The sequence below is a fragment of the Peromyscus leucopus genome, chromosome 19 (genome assembly GCF_004664715.2).
Source record: "Peromyscus leucopus breed LL Stock chromosome 19, UCI_PerLeu_2.1, whole genome shotgun sequence".
NCBI lineage: Eukaryota > Metazoa > Chordata > Mammalia > Rodentia > Cricetidae > Peromyscus > Peromyscus leucopus.
Window position 1 is genome coordinate 12,875,388 of NC_051079.1, and position 26,364 is coordinate 12,901,751.

The 26,364-nt window shown below is 39.8% G+C and overlaps 1 protein-coding gene across 6 annotated transcripts in view; it reads right to left on the reverse strand.

Moving 5' to 3' along the window:
- The window catches only part of Nol4 (nucleolar protein 4), a 321,213-nt gene that overhangs the window by 263,939 nt on the left and 30,910 nt on the right, over positions 1-26,364 (reverse strand). Inside the window, exon 1 of one of the 6 annotated variants that reach the window (XM_037196980.1) lies at positions 24,714-25,644. The exons of 4 other annotated variants lie outside the window; for them this stretch is intronic. The gene's annotated coding sequence lies outside the window, so the exon portion shown is untranslated. Of the gene's footprint in view, positions 1-24,669; positions 25,645-26,364 lie in introns of those variants that run through there. One more of the 6 variants, XM_037196979.1, reaches the window with a different exon arrangement.

Consider the following 26,364-nt stretch of genomic DNA (forward strand, 5'->3'; position numbering starts at 1 on the left):
TCAGTAGGGATGCACCCATGCACTAGATTTTACTCTTGAGCAGACCGTGATCAGTCTGGACTGTTTAATCCAAAGGCAGAATCCCCTGACCCGTATCGCTAGCCCCACCAACTGAAAATGTCAAAAGCAGCCCCAAACGGAAAAGGAATAGAGTCCAGAAAAGAGAGGCTATGGCACTACATTAAGTGCGGAATTGGAAGTAATACAGCAAAGGAGCTTCCAACCATCCCACTCTTTATCTTCCTGGAACTTCTGATATCCTGACCCAGAACAGTGTCAAGTATTTGTCAAGAAAAAACAAACAAGCAAACCCCTTCTGGCTGGTGCGTAGTGACAAGGAGACAGTCCTATAAATATAATCCATTTTGATTAATGAAACTGTGGTTTTCACGTATATGCTGGAATGAAGCAAGAAGGAAGACAGGAAGGGGGGAGTAGAAATGGGCGGGGAGAAGGAAGGAAGAGGCGAGAGAGGGAGGGAAGGAGCAAGGGAGGAGGGAAGGAAGACTTAAAATATCTTGATGGTTAAGCATGGTCCGAGACATTGTTTCATGGGACTAAACGCTGCATGTTAACAGGAAAGATGTAGCAGGCAGAATAAAAGGAACCGTGTTATTTTCCCCTGTGAACTCTTTATCACAAAAGATGCCAAGGTATAACATTCAGAATGGAAAGCCAAGTGAAATAGGTGTGGAGGAGGGACCAGCCCACTCTGGACTTCTGCCCTCTCACTTCCTGCCTGTGGGAGGCTGGCTGAGGTAGCTGCTGGGTTTGAGTTCCTGGAAGAGGCGCTGAGGCAAAAGAGGGCTCAGGTTGTTTCTTCTTGAGCGGCTCTGGCTGCTGCAGCTGGTACTGGTGAGGTTGCCCTGGCGGTCTCCATGGCAACAAGGGAGGGGGCTGGGAGGACCAAAGCCTGCACCAGTAGGCCGGGCCTCGCCTCTGATGGGCCTCCAGGGCGTGCTTGGTACTAGGCGTTCCGCCAGGGGGAGCTGTGCTGCAGCTTGGGGTCCGGCAGCCTCAAACAGAGAGGTTGCCATAGCAATGGCTGGGCGGGGGAAGGCCTAGACTCTTCCTGCAGGTTTTAGCACACAGTGTCCTAGGTGCCCAGGCATGGATGAGATCAGCGCCCCCTTTAAGCGCTGCTGGGCCTTTGGGGCCCTCAGAATTTCGAGGCACGCTAAAACCTGACCAGGCTCTGCTGAACCTAGCGTCTCAGCAGCTCCAATCTCTTGCATAGCCTGTGCACCCCTTTCCTGCAGAGCCTGCTGAGCACGATTTCAGTGTGGCATAAGGTACACATCACCAGACCCTGTCACTACAGAAACGTGCCCCACCCTAGTTGGCTCTAATTCAGCAAGGCCAAAGCCGCCCGTGGGACAGCAGAGAATGACTGGGGTCTTTCTGATACCTCCTGGGCCAGAAACAGCTGAGTCCGACCCCTTCACTCTCCCCAGCTGTTTAACCCTAATATCTCCCCTTTGCCTGGCTTTTTCTGGAATCTGGGAGCGAAGAGTCAAAAGGGTGATTTATACATATCGGACAGAGCAGACTTTGTTGGTGCTGGCACCCACCACCCACACCTCCCTCAGGTCTGCAGCTTAACTAGTCCCAACCTTCTAGCTGCCTAGACCCTGGGGCCTTCCCTACCATTCCTGGCCTGATAAATCAAGTACCTAGTAGAAGCATCACGAAAGGACAATTCAAATTTCCATGCAGAAGGGCAGGGGCTGTAGCTCAGGGGTAGAGTGCCTATCCCTCAGGCATCACACTTACTGCCAAAATACATATAGGAACTAATGTGGCTTAGGACCTAAAAGATTTAAATGGTAATTCTTTACCACAGCCTGTTCAGGTAGCTACATCCACAGAGAAACATGTTCCTTGCTTTCAAAGTCATCAGATGGTGCCAGGAGTCGGAATGGTGGTTCAAACCATAACCCTAGTGTTTGAGAAGCTGAGCCAAGAAGGAATGCTGAGCATTTGAGGTTACATGTTGAGTTCAGGCTAGCCTGGGTTACAACATGAGACTCTATCTCTAGCCCAACTTTCCCAAACTGCCAGATTGGGAAGGAAATAAACACTATTGTGGGTACACACACACACACACACACACACACACACACACACACACTCAAATACTTTTTTCTCTCCACTTGAAGTTTTTGAGAGTTTTTGATGACGCACAACGTGGCACTGCCATTTTCTAGAGCAGCAGCTGACAATTTCCTGTTGTAACTTGGATTGTTCATAATAAAAGCTTCTGCAGTCTTTTAATGCAATGCTTAAAAATTTGAAATTAATAAATTTGTAAGAGATAAAGCATCTCTGAATGCATGCTGCATAATCGGTTTTCTAGATATTCATGAAAATGCCTGAAGAATCAGTGTGGGATTGAATGACTGCTTCTTTTCCGGTACCTAGAACAAAGTCGATCACTATCTAGATAAAGGGTACAGGAAACAAAATCACTTGCTAAGTTGAGTTAAGCATAACGGTTTGCTTAAGAAATGTCAGTGGTTTTACACACACACACACACACACACACACACACACACACAGGTAAAGGCAAATATTTGGACACTAAACCATAAAGTATCATTGAAGCAGATTTTTAAGTTTCATATATTTCTTAAAATACAAACTGATTGTTAACACGGATATTTCTTGCTGTATTTGTTCTGAAACGTCCAGTTTTATAAGGTGATCAATTTCTAGATTCTTCTGGAAGTTTTTATCTTAGAAATTAACAAAGAATATGCATCTTAAATCATTTTCCAAACTGCTTAATTATTTTCACAGTGGCAGAAGTCTTCCTACTCTCTCTTCAGTAATATTACCCTCAATTCCCAAATTTGCTGTATTGGCCATAGTGGGGGAATGTGAGTCTGTATTTCTCCTTTGAGATGACTCTGTGTATAAGCCACAGACTGTGTCTATTGACATTGAAAGCTTTGTCTTATGTCCCCAGGGTCTCATGGAGAATTGCAAACAATTAGAGAGCCTTCTGTTCCAGCATACAGAGGTTTCATAAAATGAGAAGGTAAATGGAAAAGGTCTCAGCCTTCTGTGGGGCTTCCTGTGACATTTGAAAGTTTCTGCTCTTCACGTGTTTCACTTGTTCAGAACTTTACAGCAGACTGGCATACTTTCAAACAGGTCCTGAGTGTTTGCCTCTCTAAGTACTGTTTGTTTCTGGAGACACAAACAGGTGAACATAATTCATGTGTGGAATTGTATGACTGTAATTCCACCATACAGGAGCCTGGGGCAGTAGGAGTTCATGTGTAGCCTAGTCTGGATTACTTAGTGATACCTTGCCTCAAGCAAACTAAACAAGACATATGTGTCTACACTGTGTGTACAACATAATACAAATTCTCATGAAAGTTCTCAAAATAAATTATTTAACGTGAGTGTGTGTTGTAATTGAAGAGATTGGAAAAAGGAAAGCATATTTAAATATGTTGATCTAGTAGCAGATACCAAATACTCATTACCTAATTTTTACTAACAGCAGGCAGGTGTCAGTAATCAGAAGTGGTATTCTTTTCATCTTTACTTTTCAAGAAATCTACAGTAAGAAGGTATTTGGATAATAATATAATATAGTACTTGCAGACCCAAACACCCAGGACCTGTCTGAAAGCATGTCAATCTGCTGTAAAGTTCTGAACAAGAGAAACACATAGAGAGCAGAATGCTTAGCAAAACTTTTTAAATATCACAGGAAGCCCCACAGAAGGCTGATCCCCATCACTTACTTAAAAAGCCAGATGCAGTAGAGCAGGCCTGCAATCCAAGCCTGGGGAGGCAGAGACCAGGGCTTTACTGCCTAATCCATCTAGTCATGAACTTCAATCCTATCTCTGAAGGATAAGGTGGTGAACAATTGAGGAAGACATCTATGTTGATATCTAACCTCCATGTATATTCATACAAAGGAGCATATACCCATTCACAGTCTGAATATGCACAGAGATGATGCTTTTTTGCATTGTGTAACAGAAAATACTCAAAAGTTAATAATTATCTAATCCTCATGTTATAGTACTTCCTACCTCTTCTTTCTTCCAGCAAAGGATTCAGATTATTGGTGACTATAAAAATATATAATCTTAATTTTGCTTGTCATTTTTGGTTAGTACATTACTGTTGTTTCCATTATTCTTCAGGTACATATATTTTCTCTCTCAATATTCATCAGATGCTCCCTGAGACAGTAAGTTTAATTTAGTGTCCCACATTTTCCATTGTAAGAGTTTACATGTATGTAAGTTTGTGCTTTGGTTATTTTTCCCTCAAGGGGTAGGCCAGTTGGAAGAGCTCCCTCTGCTTTTTCTTTATCATCATCTGAAATCCTTTGATCATTGAAGATTGGTTCCTGGGACTTCAGAAGTGAAGCTCTTTGTTCATCTACCCAGTTCCCCCACTCCTCTGCTGGTACATTCCAGTCTGAGCTGGGATCAGCAGAAGACAAACCACTTAACCCAGACCATTTATCATTGATATAGGGTTGATTATGGCTAACATCCCACTGATAATCAGAAGTGGTAGACTGAGAAACTGGCTCAGCAATAAACCCAGTGCCAGAAAATATTGAATGATCACTCCAGCTCCTTCCCCAGTCTTTCCCATTGGCATTAACATCATCAGTGTCTTGAGTCCAAGCAGATGGCTCTGTTTTCCTCTTGACTGCAGAAGCAGGTGGAACAGAGTTCCACTTCTCCTCACCAGGGTATTATTAACGAAAAAGAGTATAGTTTCCTCTGTAGAACCGTTTGGTAGACTTGCTTGGTGAAGAAAAAAATACAGCTGATAAGGCTTCATCTTGAAATAGGGAAACGACTTGCAATTAATTCACTGGCATAGACCAGGTGAGAACCCAAGTGAACAACTGTACCACCAATCTGTGCTGTTACCACAGAATTTCAAGTAGAAACAAAATAGGAGTGTTTCTAGATTATTCTCTGTATTCTCCTCTAAGCAGTGATAGCCAAATCCCTGAACAGCCATAGTCTGGGCTGTTAAGTACAATTTAATTAACAGAGGAAATTAGAGCAGATGACAGCTGGATCTAGAATGAAGGAGGTGCTAACATTCCTCTAGCTGTGCCTCTGTCTCCTTGGTGAAGTAAAGGCATTCTAATGGACAGATGTTTGAATACAGTCGCTTAACAAAAGTCAGAAACATTAGTTATGAGTCACCAATGCAAAGTCTACTTTAACCACCCCTTCCTGAAGTAAGACTTTATAACTGTATGCTAGTCTTAATCAGAATTATTCTTTCCATCCCTAAATAGCAAGAGAGTTCTTACATATTTCCAAGTCTTTAATCATTTGGTAGAAAATCCCAGTAGTACACCCTGATGTCGAAAGTAAGATGTTTTATCATAAACACACAAACTTTGAAAGTGGGACTTACTCTTTATTCAGACTTATCTTCTCTGTGTAACTAACTACTCTGCCTCTAGTAGAAAATGAACCAGCAATTTGGATAACTGTGTTGCTGTTAGCATTAGCCTTAATATAAAATGTCAAACTGACTTAAACTTTTATTCAGTGACACATACATTCCAGCCTACAAGGATGCCACTCACTCACTCCCCTATCCACTCACTCACTCTTTCAGTCTTGGCAAGTGGTACTGCAAGGAACACGGGGTTGCATGGCTCGCTCTCTCCAGCACCAGTTTCAATTCCTTTGGACATGTAGAGGTGGGATTCTTGAAGTGTATTTGTCTCTCTAATTGTGTCAGGAGCCTCCACATTCTTCTCCATTATGGATGTGGATTTTGTTGCATGTGCAGAAAAACATTGTACAATGTTTATATATAGCAGTCCATGTTGTACATCTACCTATTTTTCATTTATTATTTTGCATAAATAAAATAGCATATCTTAATTACTTGCTATGAAAACAAAGAGATGTTCGGTTAAGAAAAGAATCAGAGCCAGGTGGTGGTGGCACACATGCCTTTATCCCTGGCATTCAGGAGGCTGAGGCAGGTGGATCCCTGTGAGTTCAAGACCAGACTGGTCTACAAAGTGAGTTCCAGGACAGCCAGAACTGTTACACAGAGCAACCCTGTCTCAGAAAAAAAAAATCAGTTTCTGCTTGTATATGCCAAATAAATGTTGAAAGAACATGTTAAGAATATAGTGGCTGACATACGATGGCAATCCTTATATCTTGATGTGTCCCAGCCTATGTCAGTGTTCATGGATTCCTAAAGAGCATATATGAAAGATGTGTGAATATCAAACCTTTTTATTGCCTTGTGTTCTATCAAGGTAATGTTTTTACTAAGGAAAGCATCCTTTCAGTAAATGGTACATTCGTCCTTTTCAGTGTGAATGGTAATATCCACTGCAACTTCAATTATAATTGCTCACAACTACTTTGTGATCATTTCTTCAATGTCAATTTTATTTTTTCAACTTCGGAGAAATGAGCTAGTGAATACAACTTCATACAACAGTTGGGAGAGTGGATACAGTTAGCACATTGTCTCTTCTCATTCACTTAGCACATTCTGTTGTGCTGCTGGTGGAAGTGAACTTGACAATGGAAAATGTAGACAGATTTTGCAGACTATAAGATAAAGTTCAGGGCCAGCAAGACGGTTCAGTGGATGAAGTCAATTGCCACCAAGCCTGACAACCAGAGTTTGAGTCTCAGAATCCACAGGGCTCAAGCATCAGTTCAAGAAAAATACTGATAAGAATGGGGAAATTGCTGTGGGATGGTCTGTATGTCAAATTGCTCTGATTGGTCAATAAATAAAACTGATTGGCCAGTGGCCAGTCAGGAAGTAGGTGGTACAGGGAGAGAGGAGAATTCTGGGGAGCAGAAGGCTGAGGTAGGGAGACACTGCCAGCCGACACCATGACAAGCCGCATGTGAAGACACCGGTAAGCCACAAGCCACATGGCAAGGTATAGATTTATGGAAATGGATTAATTTAAGCTATAAGAACAGTTAGCAAGAAGCCTGCCACGGCCATACAGTTTGTAAGCAAAATAAGTCTCTGTGTTTACTTGGTTGGGTCTGAGCGGCTGTGGGACTGGCAGGTGACAAAGATTTGTCCTGACTGTGGGCAAGGCAGGAAAACTCTAGCTACAGGAAATTGTTGGTTGAATTTGCCTTTGCTCCTTCTGTTATTCTCTAACTCCACGGTGGCCTTGAAAAATGGACAGCCATGTTCCTGTGCAGCCTTGTAAATGAGAGCAAAGCCACAACTTTTATGAAGTCTCAACCCCAAGGTCCTGTTGTGTTATTTTACCTGTCCACTGGTCACCTGGAAGGCACACCTAACAGGCTGTCTGCTGTTTACCAGACTCAGAACTCATCCATTGTGAAAGCCTTCTCCTTTATCGCCATTTGTGGAAACAAACTGTGAGAAACACCTTCAAGGAACGGTTTCTATCTTTGCCATTGCCTGAGGCAGTGGATAATAGTTAAGCAGCAGGCAAAATAAAAGGCTTGAAGGGAAAAACCAAAGAATGATGTAGCCAAGCTGTCATAGTCCACTGTTTGTCGTTTGTTTGTTTGTTTCTGATGAATGCAGGAGGCCTCAAGTATAGAGATATGCTTGTGCTCAGCTAATAACTGAGGTACCAAGGTCCCATCTCTGACTGAACTTAAAGCTCTGCACAAGCAGTAATGTTAAGGGAGGGTCATTAATCCCCTGACTGACAGTAGAATGATTGTGTTGATGGATGCTAGTCTTTTGACAAGCATAAGAAAATTCATTGGTTTCACACATTTAAAGTCACTAGTTCTGTCATTAAAATCCTAAAGTAAGTTGGATTTGTTGCTATACACCTGTGATCCCACCACTCAGGAGGCTAAGGCAGGAGGCCAGCCTAGTCTATACGGCATAGTAAATGTGTTAAACTAGGAAAGACCTCCCTGAGTAGAGCATGGAGTTGCCTACCTGCAGTCTCAGCACTTAGAAGTCTGAAGTAGGAGGATCACATGTTTAAGACCTATCTGGGCTAAAAAAAAGCTCTGAAGCCACCCTGACTTTATAGTAAGTCTTTAAAAGACCATGTGTTGTCTTTAAAAGGAAAGGGATTGTGTGGGTCTAGCAAAGTGACAATAGCAGATTGTTTTCTAAGGTCCATGACCGCACTAGCCCCAGGAAGCTGCCTAGATTTCACATACCAGACATGAATGTCCCCTGTTGACTGGGTCTTAAGTCCAATTAGACAGCTGTTGGTTGCCAGTGATATGATTATGCCTATTTTGCCATGCTAGTCATTATCATGGTTCATAGGTGTTGTAGTTGATTAAGACTGTTTAATTGCTTTCCTCCCTTGAAACTGTGTATTATTTTCTAGAACCATGGAAGCTGGACTAAAAAAAAGAGTCTTTGAGGTCTGATACAGCTCACATCCTCTGAGTCATTTGTCCTAAGTGTGTGGTATCTTCAGCAATAGGAACTCACCCTCAACCTCTGATAGGCAACCAAGGACTACATCAATAGTCTATGTTGTTTTGGGAGTCATTTGGACTGTCTTGAAAGGAAGTTTCTCATGTCTGATACTGGGTGTTTTGTTAGTCCATGGTTCTTGTGTCAGTCTATGTGGTTTAACTTCATATACATATATATTTTAATATAAAATAAATATAATTTTATATAAATATAAATATGATTCCTTGAGGCTTAATCAACAACCTTGGTTGTTATTTGTCCCTCCTTCTTTTCCTTCTATCTCTGCTAGACCAGCATACCTTACTACATTCTAAATCATATCCTCATTCCTACAGACAAGTATCAAAGAAGTTTGGCTTTACAGAAAATGGAGACCATCACAGAAGACCAAAACTGGACACAAGTAGGGATCAATGGATCCTGGAGAGCTCAGCCCCAGTGGACACATCTGCATCACAGCTTCTGCAGCTATGGCTCAAAAAACATCATGGAAGAGAGGGTGGAATGTTGTAAAAGCCAGAGTACCAGGAAGTCTGCAGTGGAAACTGTCTCTTCTAGAAATGGACGATAAGACAGAAACAGCAATATCAATGGACACATTAATGTGAAAGAAGGGAAATCCGACTCCTGAACAAAGAGCTGCAGGTGACTACTGATTTCTGGGAGAAGCAGAATTAGTGTCTCACAATGATAAGCCCCTTTATTGGTTGTCCAATTCAGAGTACAGAGAGGTTAGCCTTGAAGCTATAGCCACATAAATGACTCAGCGTGATTATGTGTGTGGGCAGAGCATGTGTGTGTTTGCATATATATGTGACAAATATAATCGAAGAAAAAGAGAGTATCAACTTGAGAGCTGGGGCATGCAAGGGGTTCAAGGGAGGGCAACTGGGAGAGGCTGGAGGGATGATGGGATGGAAGGGATGAAGGGAAGTGACGTAATTCTATTTCAATTAAAAACATTTTAAAGAATAAAGAGGCAATGGGAAGGGAACAGAACAGCGGAAGGTGGAGAGAAGACGGGTTCCTTGGTTGTTAGTGACAAATAATACAGACAGCAAAAATAGTAACTCATAAGACTTACTAAACAATTGCCGGGCGGTGGTGGCACATGCCTTTAATCCCTATACTCGGGAAGCAGAGGCAGGTGGATCTCTGTTAGTTCAAGGCCAGCCTGGGCTACAGAGTAAGATCCAGGAAAGGCATAAAGCTACACAGAGAAACCCTGTCTTGAAAAAAAAACAAAAAAACAAAAAAAAAAAAAAAAAAAAAAAAAAGGACTTACTAAACAATTACTAAGCACAGGTGTTCCTTCACTGCCTCTGAGGTTATGTTCCAGTAAAATTATCAGCTAATCATACCATATGTTTAAATATGTTTAATACAAAGAAGGTAAATAGCAAGTGTTGGCAAGGATTTAGAAAAATGAGACTGTTCACCCACTGCCCTGGAAATCTCAACAGTATAAACAACATGGCAGCTTTGAGAACAACCTGGCAACTCCTTAAAAGGTGAAGCATTAAGTCCATCGAGTGAGTCAAACAACCACCCCTTGGTTTTATATCCAAGAGAACTGGAAGCAAACGTCCACATAAATACCCATTCACAATTGTTCCTGTCATTACTATCCTGATAAGCCAGAGTGGAAACTATAGAAGTTCCCACTAATTAAGTGGAGATGAAATTGGACATGTTTGTGTAAAGGACTTTTTGCCTAAAACAGTGATGAACCTAGACACTCTAAAACATGACTGAAATTTGGAACATGATTTTCACCAAAAGAATTCATACTTTCTATCATACCAGATATGGAATACATCCAATATAGGGAGCTGATTTGATATACAGTTGATTACTTGTTAGTGGCCTGGGGACAAGGTTAAAGAAGTAACTATAAAGGTTGAACATGTCACTGTGGGATGGTGGCAAAGGGATCTGGTGAGAATTGCAAAGACCTATGGATACTCTTACTAATGTTCGATTGTAATTTGTAAAAATATTGTAATTTTTACAGTGTCTAAGTTTGGTCAATAAAAAAATACATTAATACATTGCAAGTGGTTTCATATTTGTGCTGATTTATTATAAACTGAGTACAGGAAGAATAGAGTCTAGAAATAAATGTACTGAAATGTCCCGAGTGATTACATTTTAGTATTGGGCTGAAGGGAAATATCTAAAATTAACCTCCTTTTTACATTTATTTGTTTTATATTTTTTTAGATTAAAATACAATTACAACTTTTTTCCTTCCTTTTCTTCCCTAAAGTCTCCAATATATCCCTCCCCACTCTCCTTCAAATGAGGCCTCTTTTGTTTACTAATTGTTGTTGAATGCATGGATGTGTATGTGTGTGCACAGATCTTCTTAACTATAACCTATCCGTCGATATGATGTCGCTTGTGTGTATGTTTTCAGGGTTGACCATTTGGCACTGGATGACAGAATTAAGTGCACTAACTTTATAACCCAAAATTAGTCATAGCAATTTAATTGATAAAGATATAAAATGAAAATGAATTTGATATAAATAAGTAGAAAACCATTTACCACAACACAAATGAGATTTGCCCCGTACTTTATATTGTATCAACTCAACATGGATGACAGACTAACAGTGAACTGTGATTTATTTCACATACATAGTACATAGAAAAATGTGTTTGAAGTTGGTTTAAACAAAGAGTCCTTCAGTGTGTGTGATGGTTAGTTTACATTTTAAATTTGACCAAAATATGAAGCACCTAAGGAGAAGAGAAGCCCCTGGGAGTGGTTGAGGACTTGTCCGGGAAAGATGAACTGGTGGGAGAAGGTCTGCCCTGGATGTGAGCGACATCACCCTATGGAGTCTAAGACTGAATAAAAAGAGGGTAAGGAGGAAAACAGCAAGCGGTCCTCTTCCTCTGCTTCCCAAGTCAATGATAATAGAGAGAAGCCTCCTGCCGCAGGGCCCTGCCTGCCATGATGGGCTGTATCCTTTAGCCACCAGCCAAAGAATGAAACTCCCATTCCTGAAGCTGCTTCTTCAGGTGTCTGATTGCATTTTAAAAATGACTTGTACAGTATGACTGCAAAATAATAAACAAAAAAGCCAGTTTAATAAACAAGTGCCTGGATACATCTTATCACTCCCAGGCAAAGCACTAAGTAGCCATTCCTAAAGAGAGAGAATAAAGGAACTGAGGGGAACTAATATGTTTGTTAAACTTGTGGGGGTATATGCATGACTAGGCATTTGTCAAAACCAATAAAACTACATTACAGGGAAAAACTGAGTTTATGTAAGTAAATATGTTAGTTAAAGAATTAGTAAGCTCAATAAAGAAAATACTAAAAATAAGAACAAAAATAAATTTGGTAATATATGAATAGGGTTGATTAAATATAACTGGGCAAGTGAATCATCTGCCACAGGCTGCATGGAATCACGCCCTTACATCCACACACACAGGGCCTGGAGAATAGAGTGTTTATCAAAACATTGAGTGTATTGCCTGAGCACTGAACTCAAAGCTTCAGTTAATTCCTATAATAGAGGCTAGTGCTGTTTTTGAGTAAGTGCTAAGTTACTTCCTATGAGAAAATTATCTGCATCATTATTACCACAATAATATACTATGATGTAACATAAACACATGTATGCCCGTGTAACACGGTATATAACGTCCCTATGGAAAGTGTATCTTCAGAAGAGTCAGTGTTATAACAGAGGACACACCAACCACATGAGAAGCCTAAGGGCATTTCCACTGGGATGATGTACTTGATCTCTCTCCAAAATGATAGTAAAAGTCACAAAAAGAAAGAGAGTGCACTCAGGGGCCAGGAGGCTACAATGCCAGAATATTTTAAGGAAGGCGCAGGGTATCATGCTCATGAGGTGTCAGTCTGAGGACAACAGAAGAATCAAAAGGACAGAGCAAAGTGCAAGATTTCTGCAAAGGCAATGCTCAAATTCAAAGGTGAACTGAAAATAAAACCCTTATTAATTCACAAGAGTTTGAGTGACAGTGCGAGCCTTTTTAAACTTCAGAATGAATGCTCAAGTCCATCTCACTGAGATATGAAGGGACAAAGCTTTTGCAAACATATGCAACAAATTACAAACACAAACTCTGAGCAAGCAGAGACCTAGCTACAAATCAGTTGTAAAGTGTTTTTCTAGTATGGCAGGGTCCTAGGATTCAATATGCAAGCCTTTATTACCTTTTTAAAGTATATAGAAAGCAAAACAATAAGCCAGATGTGGTGGCACACACCTTTAGTCCCAACACTCAGGAAGCAGAGGCAGGTGGATCTCAGTGAGTTCCAGGCCAGCCTGGTCTACAAAGCAAGTCCCAGGGCAGTCTAAGACTGCTGCACAGAGAGACCCTGTCTCGAAAAACAAAATAAAACAAAACAAACAAAAAAACAACAAAAGAAAGAAAAAGAAAAAGTGTGTCACAGAATTAATATACCGGGAGAAATTGCAATTCAGAAAACGGAAGTTATATTGAGAAATAATGTGTAGAATCTTCTTTATAAACATTACATTGTGAGTTTTATAACTTAAACAGTATCCTAGGTTAGGGCTGAAATGGCTCTTATCTCTTACACTTCACCCTCTCTTTTCATGATGTTCCCCCTTCTAGTTTATCCCTAGTTAACATTTTTGGTGATTTTTTCCAAGTTTTCAATTATTAGCCCACTTTTAATTTTTTTATTTTTAATTGTATATATGCATCTATCTGTCTGAGGGGGGATATGTATATGCATGTGCAGGTGTCCATATTGGCCAGAAGAGGGCATCAGATCTCATTGGACTGGATTTACAGGTAGCTGTAATGGGGAACCTGATATGGGTGCTGGGAAGTGAAGTTAAACTCTCATCAAGAGTGGTACATTCTCTTACCACTGAGCTATCTCTCCAGCTCCTACCAGCCCACTTTACACTATACTTACTTCCCTACCTTAGGCTTACATGTTCAGCTGTTAAAGTAATGGCCATCTTTATGTCTGGATAATTCTGCCATGTCTTTGAAAGATCTGAGCTCATATTCTACCTACAATATAATGACTTAACTTGCCATAGTTTCATGGGTGCCTGAAGAGCATACTACTGCCCTGGACTGTGAAGATCACTGATTGTATTACAGAGATAACAGTAGCCAAAACACCTAATAGGTATAGTACTCCAAGCCTCAGTTCTCACCAAACCAGAGGAAAGCCAGAAGACACCTGGATACGTACTGTGGAACAATCCTTGTATACTGTAAACATGTATCACTCTTATTGGTTAATAAAGGACTGACTGGCCTATAGCTGGGCAAGACGAGATTGGGCAGGGGGGCCAGACTAGGAGGATGCTGGGAAGGAGAAGGGTGAAGTCTCAGGAGTCGTGAGCCAGAAGCAGAGGAAGCAGGAGCTAAAAATGCTATGCTGAAAAAAGGTACCACCACATGGCAGAACATAGATAAGAAATATAGGCTGATTTAAAATGTAAGAGTTAGCTAGTAACAAGCCTGAGCTATTGGCTGAGCATTTGTAATTAATAGTAAATCTCTGTGTGGTTACTTGGGAGCCAGTGGTCCCAAAAGAAAAACTCCACCTACAGACACTTAATGAGATGTGTAGCAGCAAAGAAACATCAAAACTTTTACTCTGTAGGGAGGTAATTTTTATAAAGTTGAGCAGTGAACAAGCCAGCCTGTCGTTTTGAAGAGAGAAGCTACCTCTGGCCTGACAGCCGTGGGCAGACAGCCCTACTGTTATCCTTGAGAGGACAGGAGCAAAGGCTGTCAGCACCTCCGCTCACAAGACATGAAAATGTGATGGAGAACCACAGAAACTGCCTTCCAGGATTCCTCCAATCTTTCTCCTGGTCTTGGGCCAAATAAGAAAGTTATTAAATCATACTTAGGCCTTCATGCCAGAGAATTTCATATGGCTCTCATAGATAATTACCGTTATTGTTTTCATCTTTTGGCTACAGTAGAGGTGTCAGCCTGCTCGTATCTGATTCACAGAAAATTGTCTCCACCAAAGTCTACACTGAGTAACCTCAATACGATAGATACCTCACAACTATTACTAATCAGGTTAAAGTTCCCTTTCTGAATTTGAAATTGAGAGGAGAGGCTACAAAAATTTGATGCTACAGAAAGGCATCTTGTGTAAGCAAGGGCATGGTAGATAAATGACTTTTTTTTTTTTATTTTTAGAAATGCGATTTTCAGAGAAAGGAATGGACTGTTTCTGCAGAAGGAAGCATTCCAAGCCTCCTCCAGAAGCCTACAATGAGGAGGAAACATACTCTTCCCAGACCCCAACACTTCTCCTCCCACTGAGTCCCATGAAAATTTATTTTGTACAAAGTTCTCTTTGATTCTTCCAGAGAGTTTACATTGTCTTAACTTATCAAACTTTGTTGTCTTTGCTTAAGTAGCAGTCACCTTCCTAGGAGCATGATTAAAGTGTTCGAGTCATGACTTAGCTCCCACTTCACTGAGAAGTGAAGGTCAGAGAGGCCTTCTCCCTCTGCTTCAAAAGACCACAATACCCTCCTCCTACTCAGAGCAGAGATATGGTAATTTTTACACCATGTGCCTAACACATGACAGTAAACAGTTCTTTTGTAGAGGAAAATGTTTTTCTTCAAGTTTAAAATCAGGCTTGACAAAGTTATGAGAAATAATCATACATATTTGTAAAATATCTTCATTGCCGAAAAATGTCACTTTGTTTAGAAATCTTTCTGGCCTTTGATGCAAGATGATCTGTTTTATCTTGGGAAGTGTTATTTTCTCTTGCTTTGAAATATAGCTCTGAACGCTTTGCCAAGACATGGCTGCACTTTCAGTTTTACAACATATTTGAGCAGTGCCAGACCACTGTAAGATAGTTTCATAACTGCTAATGCACACGAAAAAATAAGTAGACATGCAGGCACGTAACATGGATTTTTCTCCCTGCATACCTGTCATCATTTTCCCATTTAACCCAAATGTGAAGAACGCGCGATGGGAATGTTACACTGGTAAATCTATTGGTCCTGAATATGTTCCGCTCCACCCTCTACATGCTTCTCTCTTTTCGTAAGCTATATTATGTTCATCCTTCAACAAGTCATTCTGTTTCCCTCTTCTACCTTTGTAAATTCAAGACACAGTGTAGCAGCACAGAAGCAGCAAACTCCATATGCGAATTTCACAAACAGGAGCAATCAAAAATGCACGCATCCATTCTCACCTGCTCCCTACTTACTGAATGCAAATGACGTTACTTACTGTTCTTACTGTTGTGACCAAGGACCTGACAAAAGCAACTTGGGATGAGAGGGTTTCTTTTGGTTTGAGGCTATGGTCCACTGTGGAGAGAAAGCCATGACAGCAGGAACAGACCATGGCAGGTCACATTGCATCATTGCTATTGGAATCCTAGTGCGATGAATGCTGGTACCCAGCTTGCCTTTTCCTTTATATTCAGTTCAAAACCCCGTCCATGGTGGAGTGCCAACTCCACTCAAGCTGAGTCCACCCTCCTCAGTTAAACTTTTGGGAAACACCCTTGGAAAGAAACCTTGGGGTACACTTACAATTATAAACCCACTCATGTTAACAAAGGACTGATTACTACAGCTGCCAAGACAAAATGATCACTCCATCTACCACTGTTCTTGACCTAGGGTCATAACAGTTACAGGCCATTGTGAAGAAGGTGGTGATGAGGTTGAACAGATGGCTCAGGAGTTAAGAGCACTTGTTCCTGCAAATTGCTCACAGCCTTCTGTAATTCCAGTTCCAGGGCATCTGACACTCTCTTCTGACATCGCAAGGCACCAGGTGTGCACATCTGCACATACAGGTAAAATGCTCATTCATATAGAATATAATAATTAAATATTTTTTATTTTATTTATTTTTTATTTTTTTGGTTTTTTTAGAGACAGGGTTTCTCTGTGTAGCTTTGCGCCTTTCCTGGAACTCACTTGGTAGCCCAGACTGGCCTCAAACTCACAGAGATCCACCTGCCTCTGCCTCCCGAGTGCTGGGATTAAAGGCATGCGCCACCACTGCCCGGCATCTTTTTTAAAAATTAAAAGGCAGTGATATCTCTGTTGACATTGTACTCAGTCTTTCATATCCAATATACATATGAATACTTCAGTTTTTTTCCTCTAGAACAGCTAAAATGCCAATGAATCATTAGCTACCTGGCCAAGTTATAAAGTAGGTCAAATACAACTTTGAGTAATACTCAAATGCTGTTAGCTACCTACAGGCAGATTTTTCACCCACTGCTTTGGCTATCACGCAGCTGCAAATTAACATGCCCTGCTGCAAATTAACATGCCCAATAAAAGATCTCAGTCCTGGAATATAAGTATATTTTAAGATTTCTTTTCCTTAGGGGAAATAAGAGAGGAGGGGAGATGGGCAAGAAAGGAATATGGAGAGAAACAACTAACATTAAAGGCCATTTGAAAAGTCCCTGGAAGCCTACTACTGCAGAAGCTTCCTAAAAGATCTACATATATAAAAGGAATCTAAATTGAGTCACCAAACATTAGTGAAGACAGTGTGCCAACTAGACATGCCACCCAGTAAAACCTTCAGTGCCACTATGCATTGTTTCTTGTTGAGTCATTAGCCAAATGGTTCCTGTGAAGGCCCCCAAATATCACAGGCTATTGTCAAGGCTACTGGTTTCTCTTCACAATCTGATGGCAAGGCCCTGTTGCTGAAGAGGACACTTACATATGCCACCGAACAAAAGTCACTTGGTGCCTAACTAGAACCATCACCGATACAGATTAGTGTTCATGGCACTGGATGCTGCAGGAAAGGTAAGTTCCATATAATAATGATTCCCAGCTACAATTCCTGCGACATACAGCAGTGACCTGTCTGCAAGATATACTCGTAATCCAATAGTGGCACAAATGTCCCAGGAGCAAATAAACCAACTATGTTTTTATTGGATTTAAGGCCCACTGGATGAGATGGAAGCTATCCCTGAAACTGCTAACATGGCCAAGGACCTGAGGCTAGATAGGTTATGGGCCTAGGGGAAAACTTAATACCACTATTCTGCTAAATAAAAATGACTTCTGATGACATTCTGCTACACCCATAGGTCAGTGCCTCACTCAGCCATCACCAAAGAAGCTTCTTCTTGCAGCAGATGGGAACAAACACTAAAACCCACAACTAGACACTTTGCAAAGAGTGAGAGCCTTTAGAGCACTCGGTCCTAAATGGAATATCTTCATCAAAGCCCTCACCCCTAGTCTCAGGGAGATCTGTGGAAGAGGAAGTGGAAAAGTTCTAAGAGCCAGAGGTGATGGATGGACTCTAAGAAAACAGTGTCTTCCAGACATATCAGGACTCAATCATCTATAAACTCAGTGACTATGGCAGCATGCACAGGACTTTACAGGTTCCAAGCCACATAAAGTTCCATCACTGACAGAAGGAAATAGATATAGGACTCCCATCTCTGAGTAAGAAGCTATCTCCAATTGATAGTTCACTGGCAAAGGAAAAATCAATTTTCTCCAATGGAGTCTCACTGGGTGTATTAACCTCACTTAAGGGCAGGCCCCAGGCCAACACAAAACAAAACTTGTATTTTTTGTAGACTTTTTGTTTCATTTTGCTTTATTTGAATTGTCTTTTGGTTTTTGGTTTTTGATGTTGTTGTTTTTGCTTGTTCACTGATACTAATTTTTGTTTTTTGTGTGGGTTTTTTGTGCATATGTTTCTTTATTTTTTGTGTGTTTGTTTTTAAAGAGATAGGAAAAGAGCATGAAGTTGGACAGGTAGGGAAGTACAGAGAATATGTGAGGAATTGGAGGAGGGAAAATCGTGATGAAATATATTGTAGGAAATTTTTTTCAATAAAAATTAAAATAATCTTTTTCTTCCATCTTCTTAACACCCTACACCAAGAAGGTAATTTTGTGAAATATTCATTGCTCATCCACTTTGGCTGGTCTGGATTTCTAACCCTTTACTGAGATTCCCGTTAGAAAATTTTCAATGAATGTGATTTTAAAAAATGTTTCAGTATTTACAAGATGGACGTATGGCTATGCGCTAGATTAAATTTCTTCTGACATCTATTTTTGTTGGTGTCCATTGCTTGTTTCCGAGACAGGGTCTCATGTAACTTAGGTTGAACACAGTCACAGTATGTGTAGCCTAGGCTGACCTTGGACTCTTCCTGATCCTGCCTCCAGTGATGGGACTCCAGGCATGCGCCACCAGGACTATCTGTCATTGACCTTTTGCTATTATTGTGCTGACACCCAAGCCCAATCTCAGCATCCCTGTCTTCATTTTTCCTTATGCCATTGTTGAGAGGAAAGTTCTAATATTCTCTCAAAAGCCTACTTGTTTTCTTTAGAGTACTGTTTATTTGCAAACGTAGCATGGGCTTAGTTTAAGATCCAAAATTATCCAAAGCAGCATAGTAAAACGTTGAAATAGTAACCCTAAACTCGGTTCCTTACACGTTGGCACATAATCTTTAAAGACCAGTTTCTTGTGCACTGTGACATCAGATTGACTTTTCAAATACAATTCATGCCAATCAACTTTTCATTCCCAGTACAACTAACCCTATATGAGGTGTTTACTACAAAATGAGTGTTCTACATGATGTATTCATTTACCCATAATCCATTCTGCTAACTGCCACCAAATCAACCCAAAGAGCACAGTATACCTTTCCGTTCTCCATCTGGAGATGGGTCAGTGGATAAAAAGAACCTGAGTCCAAATGTCTAGTACACATTCCAAAGGACCCTCAAAGCTGCACAAGTGCCTATAAACCAACCCTGTGGGAGTGGGGTGGGGCAGAGACAGGAAGATCAAGGAAACTTGCTGGCTTTCAGCTTTAGGTTCAGTGAGAGGCCCTATCACACAGGAATTAGGTGGAGCATCATAGAACAAGACAGCAGACAGCCTTGTCTAACCTCAGTGTACATACATGTGCATTCATCACACACACACACACACACACACACACACACACACACACACAACTTATTTTTAGTAGCATAAAGTCTAAAGTTCCCAATTTATTTGAATAACTTGTATAATTATTAAAACTTAAAAGAAATATATTAGGTCTAGAAATTAGGAGATTGAGTAATATCCATTACCATGTTTACCTCCAAACATCCATCTTTATCTGCAGAATGATGCCTCAATCACCTTGGAGCTATGACAGCACACAGGTCTTTTTTTAAATCTTCACAACTGCCATCTTAGCATGCACTCTTGGCTTTCTAATCCAAAGCTATCGTGTGGTATTCCAAAGAAAAACATTTTGCAAATAACATAATTGCCAAAGCTCTAGCTACTGTCCCTTCTCTCTGCAGTCAGTAGTCTTGACTCGTGTTCTGTGAGAGTATTGGCCACACATCATTTTTACTCCTTTCCTATGATTCTCACCCAGAACAAATAACTGTCTTCTATAAATTTCTCTAACACAAGGCTTTATTTCTCTTGGTTTTCTGAAAAATGTCAGTATCGTGACTCTAAAAATCAAAACATAAAAACAAACAAAAAACTACAGAATCAGAGTAGTCCAAGATTGTGACTGCTGTGTAATGATACATAGCTGCTGTTACAATGAGATACAAAACAGTTTCTGAGGCCTAAACATTCTTGTGACTTCCTCCTCAGGTCTCCTTTTTTAACCTTTCTTCCCAACTGATACTGTTTTTATTTTCTCCACAGAGCACTTTATATTTGGAAGCATATAGTTTATTGACTTCCCAAACTGGTTTATTTTTTTTCTTTCATTCATTACATTCTGACCACACTTTCCCCTTTCTCTGCTCCTCCCAGTCCTCCCACCACCCCTGCCATCACCAGATTTATTCCTGTTTCCCTTAACCAAAAAAAAAAAAAAAAAAAAGAAGGAGGAGGAGGAGGAGGAGGAGGAGGAGGAGGAGGAGGAGGAGGAGGAGGAGGAGAAGAAGAAGAAGAAGAAGAAGAAGAAGAAGAAGAAGAAGAAGAAGAAGAAGAAGAAGAAGAAGAAGAAGAAGAAGAAGAAAAACCTGGGGATATCTACAGCACATAGCCTAACAAGTTACAACACTTGTGGTATATTGTGGTATGGTAATATATATTTAGTCTTTTTAGAAGCTATAGAACAGGCACAAACCTTTATATCAAGGCTGGAAGAAGCAACCCAGTAGGAGGAAAAGGGTCCTAAGCACAGGCACCACTCCCGCTGTTAGGAATCCCAAAAGAACACCAAGCTACACAACCATAAGTTACATGCAGTGGACATAGCTCAGACCCATGCAGGGTTCATGTTTTTTGCTTCAGTCTGTGTGAGCCCATGTGAGTCCTGCTTAGCTGATTCTGTGAGCTATTCTCTAGTGGTGTCTTCAACCCCTCTGACTCCAACAATCATTCCTCTCCTGTGTGGTTCCCTGGCTCCTCCTAGGGGGTTTGGCTGTGGGTCTCTGCATATGCTCCCACCAGGTGCTGGATGATGCCCCTCTGATGACAATTGGGCTAGGCACCGATCTATGAATACAGGAGAATATCAATGGGAATTATTTCACTGACTTTTGCTTTCCAGTCATGTTTGGTTCTATCCTGGTCTCTGGGCTGTCCTGCCTCCTCTCTATCCAGGTAATGTCATGATCACCTCATTAGATGCTGAAAAAGCCCTTGACAAATTGGTTACTTTTACTTAGCAGCATGTGTTTAACATTGCTTATGCTTTTTCATAGTCCATTTCATCTTATTGCTGAAAAATATTTCTTTGAATGTACTAGTTGATTTACCCATTCACCTGCTAAAGGATGCCATGTGCCTTCCAAATTTTGTCTATTTTTTAATAAAGTTGATATAAGGATTCACTCAGATTTTTGTGCAGATTTCAGTTTTAGCACATTCCAGTAGATAATAAGGTCTGTGGTATGGTAATATATATTTAGTCTTTTTAGAAGCTATAGAACTCTCTTGTACAGTGGATGAACTGTGTTGCATTCCCACCACCTTGGATGGGCATTATTGTTGCTCCACACTCTCCCCATCATTTATAGTGGATGCTTTGGATTTCTGTACATCTAATAAGTAGCATCTCCATTTAATAACGGCATCTCATTGTCATTTTTATTTGTAATTTTAACAGAATATGATGGTGATTACATTAGCTATTTTATGCACAGTGTCTTTCTTTTTTAATTATAGACTTTAAATGATGTTTTTCTCCTAGGTGTATGAGTGTTTAACCTGCATGTACATATGTGCACCACACACATGTCTGGTGCTCAGGGAAGCCATAAGAAAGTATCAGATTTCCTGAAACTAGAGTTACAGATAGTTGTCAGTCACCAGGTGGGGGCTGGGAACTGAATCTGGCCCATCTAGAAGAGTAGCCACAACACTACAAAATGAATTAAAGAAAGAAAGCTTACCTCATATGATTAGGAGAAAAATTCAACGTTGTAAGGTTTAAGCTATAATGACACAGTTAGCCATTGCTGACTTGTAGTCATTTTATATATTGGAAAAATGTATGACTGCTTAATAGTTCAATGAAAATGAATGTTTCCCCTGTACAGAATTTATGTATGAACTCAATACTCATGATCTTAATGTAATGCGCAGTTTGGTGTTTGCATAGACTAATGAATAAAAGCAAATGAGAAAACCATATTTCTTATGCATTAACACAAAGAAAGGATGTACCAAAATCTTGAGCAATGGCATTTGGACTTTAACATGGACTTGTTCAGCAAATAGTAAGTAACTGCTTTATAAAGAGCATGATTTTAGAACCTTGGAGGTATTTCTATATTTCTATTCACAAAAACATTGTTTACCAAACTATATATTGAATTTTCCCTCTTATGTCTGACCTTATACTGGAAAACATGCTCTACCTCAGTAAATTGGTGGAGAACATGAATTTCAACATAGCAAAAGCCAGATGAGAAGAACAGCAGGAACACAATGAATGAAGAGAAATGGAAACCTTTTACACTAAAATCTAGGCAAAGAGAAGGATGCCCATTCTCGACATTTTATTAAATATAGTACTGGGAGTTCTGCCAAGAGAGGATCCACAACAGAAAAAAGAATTGAGACGAAAGTCAAACTATCTTTGCTGATAATGACATGACCTCATGTCCTGAGAAAACACTACCAAAATACTGTTGTAACTAATAAACTACTTAGTAACGCTGAATGATACAAAAGAAACACACAAACGGGAACATTTCTAAGGCCTGACAGTGAGCTAAGGAGGAAGTCCAGAGAACAAACCTGTTTCCAGTAGCTACAAAAATAACAACAGCAGGAACAAATTTACCCTTCCAGATGAAAGGTGTCCATAATGAAATCTAGTGTTCAATGAAAGCAACTTAAGATGACACAAATAAATTGAAACCTCTCTGTGACCCTGGACTGAAAGAATTAATATTGTTAAAGCTTCCACTATACCTAAAGTGACCCATATAATCAATGAAATCTTCTTCAAAATGCCAATATCAGCCTTAACAAAGTTAGAAGAAAAAATCAAAAATCAAAATAAAAAAACACTTGAAGATCTGTAAGAAGCCAGACAGTATTTTTTTTTTTTTTTTTTTTGGAGCTGAAGACCGAACCCAGGGCCTTGTCCTTACTAGGCAAGCACTCTACCACTGAGCTAGCTAAATCTTCAACCCCTATCAGCCAGTATTTTTAAATTTATATATCCTGAAATATAAATATATATGTGTATATGAATATGTGTGTGTATTTCTGTATGTATGTAGAGGAAGAAAGAATATATATTCACACACACACACACATATACACATGCACACAGGGATTTATTTAAATGGCTTATAGGATGCGGTCTAACTAGTTCAACATTGGTTGTGTACCAACAGAAGGTCCAAGAATCCAGTAGTTGTTCGGTCCACAAAGCTGAATGTCTCAGCTGGCCTTCAGTATATGCTAGAATCCTGAAGAAATAGGCTCTACTGTTGTCAAGAAATGAACTTGCCATCGAGAGCAAGAAAAAGTAAAGAGAGAGTTTCCCTTTGGGATGTCCTTCATCTATGTTGCAAACAGAAGGGGTGGCCCGGATTAAAGGTGGCTCTTCCCACCTCAAATATCTGGGTTAAAAGTGAGTCTTCCTGCCGCAAATGATTTAATTAAGAAAAAATACCTCACAGGTGAACCCAGACACTTTTGTTTTAGTTAACTCCAGATGTAGTCAAGTTGACAATCAAGAATCCTCATCACATACCCCATTTACATACAGTTACATACAATTTAGAAACAAATCAATATTATAATATTAATATTATATAAAAACATATAATATTAAATACTTTAAACTGAGTTCAAAATATTTATTTCTATATGCCACTCAAACTATATTTCTCAAATGTCACCTAGACTATCATGTAACTGAATGCAGGAGTCACACACTGGACTTAAGGTACATTTCCAGGTACCACCTCCCACTTTCTGTGGCCTCATTGCATTTCTGCCCAAACTTCATACTAGAAGATTGTTGTCTAAGTTACAACTCAAATAGTAGAGGAAGATATATTTATATGTACATTGGATCAATTGTAGATAGATAGCATCCAAATACATTTCAACATCTCTTGTTTTGGCAGGAACTCAAATTTATTAACGGCAACTTCCATTGGGAATCAGGGACTCTACAAACAGATGGATTGATCCTCACTCACCATAATTACAAGAGCTGAGAATGGTTATCTCTTGAGAAGGGTGGCAAAAGGCCATCTGTAAGATATCACATGAAAATACACTCTTTGGATATAGATTAAAATAGTTTCTCATAAAGAGACAGTGTAACAGAACAAATGACAATATGGTTTTATGTATCTCTTAAATGCTCTACAAATAATCATCAAATAATGATCCAGAACTACAAATTCCAGAGCACTGGATTAGGTTTCTATATCCAAGATTTATGTGAGTGACTGTATGGTGATTATTTACATAAAGATATTAAAGTTGAAAGTGAGTATGACATATAAAAATCTTAAGTCCAACTAAGATTGTGGCAGGTGATCTAACAAATACCAGGTCACAGGTTAAAACTAAAGCACAGTAATAGGTGTTAGCATAATAGTCATCACACAGATTAGTCCACTGTTAACTATATCATTATGGATAAAACAGTTACTATACAAACATGAGACATGATTGTAAACTTGTATGTCACCACTAATATAGTTGGGAACAGACAAAAAGTACCTTGTCCTAAGTACTGCCATTTTTGACTTCAGACTCCATATTACCTCTAGGGTGAATCAAAGTTCAGGTTCCCAAGTCCTGGTGGAGCTGGGAACCTCTCAATAGCTGATCCACCTCCTTCTTAAGTCATAGAAATAGTTGTTATGCATCTTTAGTTCTCTAGAAACATTATGACTGTTCCTAACAACAGAAGGAACAGATGAATCTGATTGGTTGGACTGAAAAGCTTACATTCTATGTCAGTTGGCAGAGATGGAACACCTAGGAAAAGCCCCTACCCCTTGAATCCTAATTGGTGGAAAAATGTAACTGTAACTTAATACAGATGTTTGTGGGTTTGTGCTTAAATACTTGATGAAATGAACATTCTGGGTCTCAGTTCAGCTCCCGAGTCTGTTCTGTCACATTCATCAATCGTGTGTGTGTGTGTGTGTGTGTGTGTGTGTGTGTGTGTGTGTGTGTGTGTTGCTCTGTATTAAATCTTGCTTTGTGGGAGCCTCTTGTGTCTGCTTAGGTTGATTCAGAGCCTTGAACCACATTATAACTTTTATTATACAAACCAAATCTTCATAGAGTCATATCCAATAGTTGACAAATAGTGATAGGAAGTTAATTATGTCTTTGACTTAAGTCTTGCCTAACTTTGCTACCTTTTACTATAGAAATACAATACTTAATCTGACAGTAAACAAGTGACCCAATAAACACATATCTGGCCTCAACCTCACAAGTACAGAATTTCCACAGTTTTGGGGGGCATATGAACTATTTATAAAAACTATGCATATATTATACTATAAAACAGATTAATGTTGTTAGGGATTTTTTGGTCTTTTGAGGGGCCCACCACCCAGTTCCCAAATAAATTCACTTACAGAGGCTTATGATTACCTATGAATGCCCAGGCTTAGCTTGGCTTAGTTTCTAGCCAACTTTCCTTGTCTTAAATTATCCTGTCTATCTTTTGCCTCTGGGCTTTTCCCATTCTCTTACTTCCGCAAATCTCACTCTTATTCCATGGCTTGCTGGTTGTGTAGCTGGGTGGCTGGACCCCGATGTCCTCCCTTCTCTGGCTTCTTCTCTGGCTCCTCACTTCTCTGTCTCTTCTTTTCTCTATACATTCTCTCTGCCTACCAGCCCCGCCTATCCTTTCTCCTGCCTCACTATTGGCCATTCAGTTCTTTAATAGACCATCAGATTTTACACAGGCACAGTAACACAGCTTCACAGAGTTATATGCAACATAAGAAAAACACATCTTAAAATATCTTCCCCAACAACAGATTCAATAAACTTCTAAGACTCTCATTAATATCTTCCTGACCAAATTTTACTAATTTTAAGATAAAATGTAAAATGAATCATTAAATAATAAAATTGAAAAATTTGAAAAGTAGAAAATAAAAAATAACAAAGGTATTTTATATCAGAATGTTTGCCATGTAGCCAAATTGGTTCTTTGAAATACTTTTTTAATATAATGAAGACTAAAAATCAGTGAGATGTACTACTTCAGAAGCCAAAAACAAAAAATAAAGTGAATAGCTAAAATCAAAAATTAATTAATTAATTAATTAATTAATAGAAGGCTGGTTCTGGTGGTGCACACCTTTAATGCCAGCACTTAAGAGGCAGAATCAAGCAGATCACTGTGAGTTCAAAGCCAGCCTGGTCTACATCATAAGTTCCAGGACA